Source organism: Mytilus trossulus, chromosome 14 (assembly GCF_036588685.1).
Source record: "Mytilus trossulus isolate FHL-02 chromosome 14, PNRI_Mtr1.1.1.hap1, whole genome shotgun sequence".
Taxonomy (NCBI): Eukaryota; Metazoa; Mollusca; class Bivalvia; order Mytilida; family Mytilidae; genus Mytilus; species Mytilus trossulus.
In genome coordinates this window covers 18,265,508-18,278,324 of record NC_086386.1, presented here as the reverse complement: position 1 = coordinate 18,278,324, position 12,817 = coordinate 18,265,508, and positions in this window count along the sequence as shown.

The following is a 12,817-nucleotide window of genomic DNA, read 5'->3' as shown; positions in this document are numbered from 1 at the left end:
GTCTTTGAACTAGCCATCGGTAACTGTGGGATTCAAAGATATACTTTATGACTTTTTGTTGTGGTGATGTATAAATATTCTTCCACGTCCGGTATGTATTCTTGTTGAAAGATTCTGCTTGTTGTATCGATCTGATGGGTTGAATCTCCGGCATAACATTCTGTGTGTGCCAGGAGCCACTGGTTCAGTGGTTAACGTTTTTTTCTTTATGTCGAATTTGTTTTTGTTCACTATTGTGTTCATTAAATAAGGGGTTAGTTTGCATTGTTCTACAGTGACCTTCAGTTGTTTTAATTTCTTTATAATTTAGACTCTTGAGGAGAGTTAACAATAACGACACTTCTTCTTATTTTTATATACACCAACTAATGTGGGTTTTTTTTATTCAGAGAGGCAAGTTGTAAAAACGATATTGACTCTTGTAAAACGTATGTCAACTCTTTATTTATATAAATGACACGGCATTTTTTCTTTCCTCAAAAGGAACATTAACAGAACGTTATTTATTATCTGTTTGTCATCAATATGACTATATTTGTGTTTGCTTTGTCAATAAGGTAAGCCAGTTATGAATCAGATGTTGATATTGCATTTTTGATTTATCTTACAAGGCATATACACGTGGAACGTTTATATCATTTCTTTTTTCCTTTTATTCTAATTTCCTTTTTTCATTTGCTTCAACTTTTTTGGGCGAAACACGCATATAGAACTGAATATGTTGTTGATAAAGACATGATAGTTTGAATTTAACATTTAAGACACAACATCAATGGAATAACTCTTTATAAATTTTTCACCTTCATTATAAATGCTCAAACTCCCAAATTTGATAGTCAAAGATTTATAAGATCTTCAAAACGCAGACAGCTATATGGACAACAGGGACTTAAAAGGAAAGGCGATATTCATTTAAGGTCAACTTTGTCTGAAGGAGTTAGAACTCAGAATTTTCTAAATGATTTATAAAATCATATAAACAAAATTTATGAAAGTATATATTATACACCATATTAGTAACGAAGCACCGGTAACTGTACTGATAATATAATCAGGGACTTACAGTTCAGTAACAGTTGTATCTACCCTGTGCAAGTATATATGCATTGCTATTTTTATAATGTTAGTCAATCCGAAGTGCTGTTTTGATTTTACCTTCCTAAGTTGTTTTCAATCTAACAGTTGAAAGTCGGGGATGCGTAAATTCATAGACAAACTTGGAGCGATATGAACAAATACATGGCCTCCTATTTCCAAAGAAAACTTTACCCGAGGGAGTTGAAACCATTGTTGCTTATTAGGGTATAAATTTAAAAATGACGAATAATAAAAAAAAAGTATGTCATTTTATTGATATGGTCATAATTATAAATTAACTGTTAATTATAAATTCAGTCGTTAATTATCCATTTTTAGATGGTGACGTTCCCTTGTCACCATCGATGTTTAAACATATCAACTTGTACGATTCGCTCGTGTATGCAACAATGTTTTACATTTTAACGAGAGAAATTTATGTATTACTGAAAAATTATTACACCAGGGTTTTCGATATCACAAACTAGTCAAAACATTTACTAAATTTTATCATCGGTATAAGGACATCATTCGAAAATGTAACGCAACATGCAGACTTCTTATACGTTCAGGTATTTCACATCCAATTTTTTATGGAAATATTCTTTATAAAGCACAAAGGTGTCAGTATTCACCTCAGAAACTAACAAAACATTTGAATTGACTTATTAATAAGGGATATAGCTACGATACTGTTGTCGGGTCATTAAAGATTGCATATTTTGGCGTTAATATTGATTCATTTATAGGGTCTTTGCGTCGGAACTAAACACATTTATTCAAAAACCAGTTGTTGGCATGACACGGATTATATTCTTCTCATATATGTTATGATGGAATGATACTAAACCCCTAACGGGAAGGATTGTGCCTGATGTTCATATGATGAAATCATAATCTTTCAGTCAGTTTTATTGAAGTATGGAGCTGGCATGTCAGTTAACTGCTAGTAGTCTGATTTTATTTATGTATTATTGTCATTTTGTTTATTTTCTTTGGTTACATCTTCTGACATCAGACTCGGACTCCACTTGAACTGAATTTTAAAGTGCGTATTGTTATGTGTTTACTTTTCTATATTGGCTAGAGGTATAGGGGGAGGGTTGAGATCTCAAAAACATGTTTAACCCCGCCGCATTTTTGCGCCTGTCCCAATTCAGGAGCCTCTGGCCTTTGTTAGTCTTGTATTATTTTAATTTAAGTTTCTTGTGTACAATTTGGAAATAAGTAAGGCGTTCATTATCACTGAACTAGTATATATTTGTTTTGGTGCCAGCTGAAGGACGCCTCCGGGTGCGGGAATTTCTCGCTACATGGAAGACCTTCTGCTATAGTTTTTTTCTACGGTCGGGGTGTTGTCTCTTTGACACATTCCCCATTTCCATTCTCAATTTTATGTTAACCAAATTTAGAATTTTTAGAAATACTAAGGCGTTTCTACATCAGGAATAGATAACGTAAGCTGTATTTGGCAAAACGTTAAGAATTTTTTGGTCTTCAATGCCCTTTAACTTTGTACTTTATTTGACATTTACGGTTTATATTTTGTTGGCGCGTCACTGCAGGTGAGTCTTTTGTAGACAAAATGCGCGTCTGGCGTAGATATCAAATTACAATCCTGGTATCTAGGATGAGTTAATACATCATCAGTATCGAATCCCTGACACTTGAGGCGATAAAAACCACTGGAACTAATAGTCCACCAGCAACCGTATAGACCGAGTGCTATTAAATGTAAATAACAATTTGTAATGTTCGTGCGTTCGGGTCGCTTTTCATGATTAAAATTAATCGGAAACACTCAAAATTAACATTTAAAAGTCAAGAATGTTTACATAGGTAGAAATGTAGGTGAAACAAACCATCACTGTCATAAAAATGTGGTCAAGATAATAAGTGTGACTTTGATTTAAATACTGACTTCTGAAAGTGCCTTTACCTGTTGTAATGAGTGCCAAACAAAGTAGATTCAGTTTATCTTCTGTACCACTGTCCTGTAGTCTCGGTCTCGAATCGATGACGGTAGATCGTGATTCGATTACGGTCAATATATACGTTCCTGATATACATTAGACTACAGGATATAAATTTGCCGTTTTTCCTCTATGCACACTGCATTAGGGAATGAAAGCGAAGCATAGTTGCTCGGATTTTAGATAATGTTCCAGGGTGAGGTAACATGTCTTCTTGTAACCTCATGCTACCTTATATAGTAACAACACGTGTAGGTCCTGTGCAAAACATAATTCATATTAAAGTCGCATTATTAAGTTCATGTCTTGAAATACTAGAAGTTAAAGGTTCATCCCTGAGCATTGTAATCTTTAGTTTTTCACTATTTACCTTACAATTCTATAATGTGGTTATTATCCTTATTATGTCCTTGTGGTCGTAATGCAAGTTTACATAAGACTCACCAGTGACGCTACGATCACATTAGTTATAAAGCCAAAGCAAGTACAAACGTTAAAAAACATTGATGACCTAAAATTCCAAAACGTTGTGCCAGTTATGGCTTAGGTTATCTATGCATTGGATAAGAAAATACTTAAAAGTATTTCGATTCTTACTTTGGCAAACAGAAAATTAATCAAAATGACCATATAATTGATATTCATGTCAACACCGAAGTGCTGACAACTGGATTGAAGATGCCACCGGAAACGAAACGTCCACCAACAGTGTTAGTTAGTGTTAGCAGTAAAATGTGTTTATTCTATATTAGGCTTCTGTAAACTTGTGTACTGACCAGATGCTGTAAAATGATAGCATTGTAATAAACCTTATAGTTACTTGATAATGATTGAAAATAGTATAAAGTCTTAAAAAATTTGTTGACTCCGAAGCTCTTTTCTGAATTAACCTAAACATGGAACGCTTAAACCCAACAATTTGAAAGCCAAGGATGTTTAAATTAATAACTTATTACTTTCACACGCGTGTAGTGTATTGCCAAACTGGACATAATAGTTATCAAAAGTAACAAGATTATAATTTAGTACGCCAGACGCGCATTTCGTCTAAATAAGACTCATCAGTGATCAAAACATTTATAAAGCCAAACAAGTACAAAGTTGAAGAGCATTGAGAATCCAAAAGACTGTCAACTCCATCTATGGTCAATTATTGCTTATTTATATATTTCTTCATGAAAAATAAATCATGCATCTGTACCAAAGTTAATAGAAGATTTTGATGAAGTTTTATGTGTGATGTTATATGGAATGTTGTAATTTTCTATCAATCATGATATTGTCTATCCATTTAATGCGAAGCATAATTTGTTTTTGTTCATTGGTATCAGATATCGATAAAATGTTTCTCCTTTTGATTTACAAGTACCAAATGTTTTTATGCATTCAGTAGACATAAGTACATTACATCATCAATGAAGTTATTCTTTTCTGGTGAGCTTAACGTGATACTTTGTTATACACATAATAAATGCTCAGAAATATACAACTCCTTTTGATATCAGTTGCAGATCATTCCAAATGAAAAGTATAGAGTTTCCTTGAAGTATCACTTTTGAAAGGGGTTCAAAATTCGCTCCCATTGTTTTAATAGGGCACCCGATTTTTCAGTGTTGGATATTAACTATCAGTTATTCACCAGATGACTTAGGACTGCAACGGGTAATTTGTTGTTTTCTTCTTATGAACAAGTGTATTAACATGATTAATGAAAAGGTAGTTGTATACTATCGTTCAAAACGACTAGAACCAGCTATCTTTCGTCTGTGTTATGTCAAATTAAGATTTTAAAAGTGCGGGTAAGGAGGACGTGAGATGTACGACATCAATTAAACTGATCAAACATGTTCAGTAAAATAAAAAAATAAAAACATTTTCTAATTATTGAAAAGAAAAATAGAAAAGAACAATAGTTTTTTGTAGTTTGTTACTCTAAGAATTATTGACTAAATAATATTTCAAATTCCTTCAATACATAACAGACCTGTATTTTTTCCCGTATGCTTGTTCCTATCCTTCCTTCTAGATATTCGTATTCTAATTCATGAAGTACTTTGCACCTTGGAATTACACACGGATTATGGAAAATTATATAATATGAAGTTGTTTAGAAGGAACAAAGACTCAATAAATTTTTTATGAATCCTATTAGGTTTCCCAATACTAGTAAGCCATATATTAGATATAACACAGAGAAGAAGTTTTCAATTTCATTTATTTATCAAAGCACGACCCATTCCCTACCAAGTCGTTTCAAATTTTTGCTTACATAGGAATTTACAGATTATCTCTTAATTTTTGAACATCTTAACAACCAATTTATCATATTGAATTCTTAATATTTGTTTAACTTTTATTGATACTTGGGATTGTTTGTCATACTGTTGTGTGATCGATACAATTAAGTATCCAAAAGACAAGTAAATCTTCCTAATATTTGAACACATGACGAGATACGTCTTTCGTTACCCAGTGTTTGTAGTTTGTATCAATGATCATAATTAGAATTGATTATATAATACTATCGAGTTTACTCGTTGTCAATATTACATATACTTCAGATTTTAAGGTTTAATCGAAATGATCAATCTGGTATGCGAGGATCTAGATAAGAAACGGGGATAGGGGTGGTTCAAAATCATTGTCTTTTTTTTTTTATTTCTAGTGCATTGTTCTTTATGTATTCTGTAAAATTCTAAGGAAAATGATTTTAGTATTATTTAATCCGCAATTAATTGATTTTGTAACCTGTGCATGATAGATAATTTCTGTAATCAGTATTGTAATACCTTATAATTTTATTTTGACAATATTTTCTTTATAATTTTGCAATAAATTATACTCTATTCTTTATCAATTTGGGTAGTTTTCCTATTTATTTAATTACATAAGAACTCCCTTTTTGCCTATTACATAAACCCCATCCACACCCTAATACGTACTTGGCCAACATTAATTTCTTTAAAACAAGAAGATTAAATGAATGACTTCAGAAGTTTAGATTTGAGAACGAGGCGATTAATTTAAATTTTGAATTGCATATAGGAAGTCATACATCATAATGTAGTAGAACATTTTGGACTAGTTTTTATCCTCTTCATATACTATATTCTAGTTAATATGCAAATAACCTTATTCTGTTAGATTTTTAAACAGCTGTTAAAGGATCAACTGGCATGTCAAATCAGCTTATTTAAACAACAAGTCTTATACCGTTTAGATTTTCCGAAATCTGATCAAACTAAATAAAAAATTTCAAAAAGTTAATAAAGATTAAGTAACACGAACACAACTTTTTGAGGGCTGCAAAATAATCTGTGGATAAACTGTGTATTAGTATACCATTGTTTCTGAAAATAATAGTTTTTTTTATACCTTTTAAAAGAAGAACGAACGATACCAGAGGTATAGTCAAACTCATAAATCGGAAATAAATTGACAGCGCCGTGGCTAAAAATGAAAAAAGACAAACAGACAAACAATAGTACACATGACACAACATACAAAACTAAAGAATAAACAACAGAAACCTGGTATTAATTTTAATGGGTGATTGTTCATTGCATTTGTTAGATGCCATTACATATGTTTGACCATTTCACTTAACATATCAGTATTAATTATCAAAATACACATCTGGTGCATTACAATTTGTACCTTTTATGTTACTACTACAACAACTAAAGCAATACATCTGCTGGTGGGTATCACTAACTCAAAACCCAGTATCACGGTTATGAAACAATGTTAACTATTTGATTAAAGTCTACTGTTCTGAAATAAATTAAAAATCATTCTATATTAAGGAATTTTTATAATAAATGTAAAGCTATGATTCATTGTCTGGATTCGATTTGCTTCAGGTTTGTTTACTACTATCTTTTCTTCAACGTTTGTGTTATATTTTGGATTTTTTAAAATATCTAGGCCTCAAGAATGATTAAAGGTGCAGTAAAACTTATTCCCTTGATTTAATAACTACAGCAAGAATATTTTCTCTGTAAGTAAGGTTAGTCCCTGAGGGTATCACAACCCCATAGCCAGTGTCTCAGTTATGGCACGACAATTATGATACTAATTGATTGCATTCTGCTGTTTTGAAATTTTTGGAAATCGTTGTTGCTTTAAGGATGTATTCTTCTGACTTTTCAGTCTCGTTCAGTCTCGTTGAAATCTCGTTCTTAAATTATTTCCAAAACATATGATAGAAGTGGAAAATATCAATGAATTTTAAAAATATTATAATCAAACATAACTCTGTGAAAAAATTGTGTATTTACCATGAACGGTTTTTGAATAATCCAGTTTTCAAATTTTACGACCATTCAAGTCAGTATTTTTAGTCAAAATTTTGAGAAAATGGGTGAGGGATACAAAAAATGATTTTACAAGAATAATATACATCCCATCTCATTTTGGTCTTTTCAAATTTCTTAGATATGTATTTTTTCAATCATTTATAACAAAAAAGTTGAATTAATATGCATTTTGTTCTTTAAAATGAGAAAAATCATAAAAATACAAAATTGGCAGTATGGTAAATTTTACACAAAAAAGCATCAAAATATGATAAAACTTTCTTATATTAACACCTACCTATAGTTTTTGTAAGTTAAATTTATTCAGATTGGTCTACTTCATCTTTATGGAAAGTATGAAAAAAAGTTTAATTGTGGAACTGTGATTTTTTTCACGATAATAGCCCAAAAATAGGTAAAAATCGATGAAAAGTGGGAAAATCATCAAAATTGGGCATTTTCAAAGGGCCGTAGCAAAAAAAGAAGCACACCACCATATGATTTTTTCTTCACCAATTGTTTTGTTACAGTCTTATAAACCTAAAAATCAGGTTAAGAAAAAAAGTTTAATTCTAGAAATTTTTGGCTCCTCAGAGGTGTACATCCTTAAGGAATATTTCTCCCTAATACAAAGGTCTGATTCCTTTCCTGGATTTGACTTTTTTTTCTCTATGTACATTTTTCATTTACCAGTTCTTCATCGTTTGTTTTAGGTTTCGAATTTTTCAAATATTTTTCCCTCGAGAATGACTGAAAATAAATATATTATCGAAATGTGTATCTATGCAGTAAAATTGATATGTTGTATGCTATCAGATATTGCCCTGTAATTTATATTTCGTTTCTGTCTGGTTTGCAATTGAACGTTACTTTGACAATATTATTTTACTCCTGCAACAGAAATTGGCGGTACACAAATTTCAAAAAAAAAAAAAAAAAAAAAAAAAAAAAAAAAATCATAAATAAAAAAAAGCCTTTTCATCATACAACGAATATGTATCTTTTGTTGAATATTTCAAAAAATAAATCATCATCTTATGAGCTTTGAATGGGACGTTGATGTTGAAATTTTAATTATGAAAAGAGGAAAACTATATGTCACAAAAACAGGTTTAAAAAGGATACAGTGTACCTTGTTTATACATAAAACTATCTATGTATTTTTATTTAAATATGTTTTTCTTATCATACTAGCTAATAGACACCGATTTCAGCAAACTTCAATAATTAGTAAATCCTCCATATCATTACTCAGCAATTGTTCTTTTGTGCATTTAAATCAAGGAAACGGCCAATAACATAAGTGTTTCAATTATCTGTTTTTTTATATAGATGGAGAGTTGTCTCATTGGTACTCACATCATATCTTTCTATATCTATACAAGATAAAACTTACTTGAATCCTTGAAATATTTTTGATGGAAATAAGTATCTATACAATTTCAAAATCTGTATTGCAAATATCGTCGTATATAATATGTTCAAGTCCCTGTGTTTTACAAAAAAATAGTACCTATTGTGAATTTTGACAATTTACGTTTTCAGTCAAACTGTGATGAAAATTATGGAATATTACAAGAAGAAAGCCGTTGCCATTAATATTTAGTTATTACTAGTATTCAAATGTGTTGGTAGGCATACGAGTTCGCATACTTTTACCTCGATTGCAGATAAAATATCTTCTTTATCTAATAATCTTTTTATTCTATATTTATTATATTAAATATGTACTTAAGTATATAAACAAACTTGTCCTTATAAAAGTTTATTGTTTTTCAATAGTACTGTCAACAGTCTTTAGTATGGTTTCATATATATCAAATTACATTTATTTGTCATATTAATTGATTTATCGTTAAAAAAAATACACTTAACATATCTTTCAAACATACACTAGAAAGATTTATGGTCGTGAAGTAGTTTAACTCGAATATACAAAAGTCACTAGTACAGCTTGATGTTGAAACATCTATATACTCAGTGATAGTTCAGATTTGGCATTAATAAATACATATAAATATTATGTTGACGTGACAAGAGTCGCATTATAGACAATAGTTTCCGTAGTTACATGTAGTGTTTAGTCATATTCGTGTGATATTGATTAAGTATTACACATTGTTTGATTTGTTTGTCCATTTTTTTTTTAAATTTTGATTAATAAGATTATAACACACGGTTGAATGTTGTTCCCCAATGTTTTACAATTTTACCTTTTATGCCACATATAAAAAAAAAAAAAAAAAGACGATGTGGTATGCTTGCCAATAAGACAACTCGCCACAAGAGCTGATAGAAGGACACATATCATGTCTATTTGTTTAGCTAATACATTGTCGTCAATATAATGGAATTCTTGGCAACTGTCATACAATTGAGAGGTTAAGCTAACTATCAAACCAGATTTATTCCACCGTTTTCTATGTAAAGAAATGTCTGTACCATGTCAAGAATATAACTGTTGTTTTGCATGCGTTAGATGTGTACACTTTTTTTATTTTGCTATTTGATAAAGGACTTTCCGTTTTCGATTTTCATTTGAGTTCAATATAATTCCTTACTCACACCTACCCTTGAATTGTTTTGAAATCGTACTATTTCGTTGTTATCCTGTTTATACAATTTGAATTTTAAAATAATTGATAATAAAAGATATCAATACAATAATTGTTATATTTTATGTGAACAGTAAATCTTTTGCCATAGTGATACAACTGGTCAAATTAGAAATTTACAGCAGTAAAATCTATAGATTTGGATTTGACTAGAATCTTCTTTGTCTATACAATGATCTACTCCTTTTTACTTGGATGACCGTGAGGGCATCCAATATAGAAAACAAAGATGTTGATCGCACTCCTTCCTTTATCACATTTTGCATTTAGGATGGATATAAACAACTTCAGATCACGGTACAGCCTTAAACAATGAGCAAAGCTCATATTGAATATCCACCTATAATAATGGTTTATGTTATGTGAATGCAGTGAATCTATTTAGAAAAATCGGAATATGAATATAAATTTTTGCAACAAAAATTCAAAAATAGGTTTGTTCTACTCTACTTTTGAAGTTTTATTTAAGCTGTGTCCCTTTTATAGCAAGAGTCGACATTAAGTGTTTATAAAACTCGTATTTCAACCTGGTGTAATCAAATAAGAAAAATCAAGAATATCGCAAGAGTTCGAAAAAGATCTACACAAGTCTTCATTTCGAAAAACCAAATAAACCTGTCAATGTTGTGACTACTTATTTGATTACTACTCTAAAAAAAATTAAAAGATGACATATTTATTTTGCAATTAGTTTTTCTTCAAATTTTTGAAATGCGAATAACATGCTTGCAGAAGGAACGATATCGTTTGTGCATCTTAAAGACTAAATAAAAGGAGATATTTCATAATTCATTAACAAATTAGTAAACAACCTTCTCCTGTACCAAGACTAAAATGTTATTTTGATGATGTGAAAATGTTTTTTAAGTTCCGTAGAATAGGCTATTTGCCAATTCCTGTTATTGACCATGTAATTAGAGATCCTTTTTTTAATTGTCTTCCTTATGAGCGACATTAATTATTATTTACAATGGAGAGCTAACAGAAAGAGCAAAATTATCTGTGCGTAATGTCAGTAATCTTTAAGGTTTTCAAATCTTTTAATGACATTAATTTGTTGTTGAGCTAAATTTTTTTGACACCCGAAATTATTTTTTTTATGAAAAGGTAGTTAAACCGCTGATACATCACCTTGAATTCCTCATGCTTTGCAAATATGGTTCTTGAAAGTTTAAAAATGGAGTTTCCAGTCGTGTCCGTGCATTTACGCATGAACTATTCTACCAAAGCTTCCCAAATTTTAATATGTTGTTACTGATGACAAAATGGAGGTCAAGTTCAATAATGACGATTTTGACTTGAACCGTTCAGGAGTTATGGTTCTTGAAAGATTGAAAAATGGTGTTTCCATTCACGTTGTTGCATTTACTCATGAACCATTCAATCTAAGCTTTTCAAATTTTGATATGTTGATACTGATGACAAAATTGAGGTCAAATTTGATATTGACGATTTTCACTTTCACCATTCATCAGTTATGGTTCTTATGATATTAGGACACAAATAAATGTTAATAAATCCGGTTTGCTGTCGTTGTGACAGCCTCTTGTTGGTTGTTGACCAAGATTTGTACTGGCTTAATCACTGAACAGCAGTATACTACTGTTGCCTTTATTTGATGGGAATCATATTTTTTTTAATATTTGCGCTTTCACTTGTTATCACCTTAACTAAGTGCAGGAATTGAACATTTGCATACATTCCTTTCAAAAATTTAAAATAACAATATTCTCATGGTAAAGGAACCAAAATGCTAATTAGAAAGGATATAATTTAAATTCTTATTATACGATGTACAAATGTTATACTATAGTGTTCATGTTTTTTCTCTCTCAAGAAATGTTTAAGATTGTCCATAAATTAATCTTATTTGGAGTTTTTACATTTATAAACTTAATAAAATTTGTTGAATCATGATATATTTCATTTTTAATAAGTTTAGATGAAATTAACGTTCCGTTACATGCTGTTGAAATATTTTCATACTTTATAGGGATATGATCCTTCCAACTTTATTTAGAGTGACATATATTATATAGAATTCCTAAAATGCATTTTGAAGAATTTGTATACAGTATGTTTTAAAAGAAAACCAGATGTTATCCGACTCTCCCTGAACTTTACTGCAGTTGAATTATTGTCGTTACATACTATAAGTCGGCAACAGCTTCTCTGTTTTAGTGATCTTAACATGATCCTATCGTTAGAAAGTCTGAAATCGCATTGCACATGTGCGAAGGAAATATCGTGATGAAAATACAAAATCAAACGTTGAAAAAAGCAGTTTTAATTGATTTTTATAGACAATGATTTTAAAATATCATTTTAAAACTACTATAACAATACTTAATAAACAAAAGCAACCGCATGAAAAATATAATATGAGTCTTTTGCGCGTCTGGTACAAATAGAAAATTTCAATCTTGATATCTATGATGATTTTATTTATTAATTAAAAACATAGAATAAACATCGCTCCATCATCGAAATAAATCTTATGTATTCTACGCGTGGTTACCGTTATGCCTTGATTGTTTGCTAGGGTCATACTTGTCATTAAAGCCAAGAAGTCAATAAGCAGTCATTGGTTTCGATTATTTCAAAGAGGCAGATTTTGTACTCTGTATCTTTTCTTACGGGGTTTCATATTCGGATAAATGCATAGACTTTTGACAAGTCCTTATCCTTACGTTGCATTGGTTCTTTTTTTTTCTCTCTCTAAATCCTGATTCTGCATCTGACAATTATTGAATTGTTTTTGTTTGTTTGTATATTTTAGTCAATTGATTTGTAATAATTGATAAACATTTGCATAGAGAATTTAGTTTATAATATATACATGTTTATATGCATG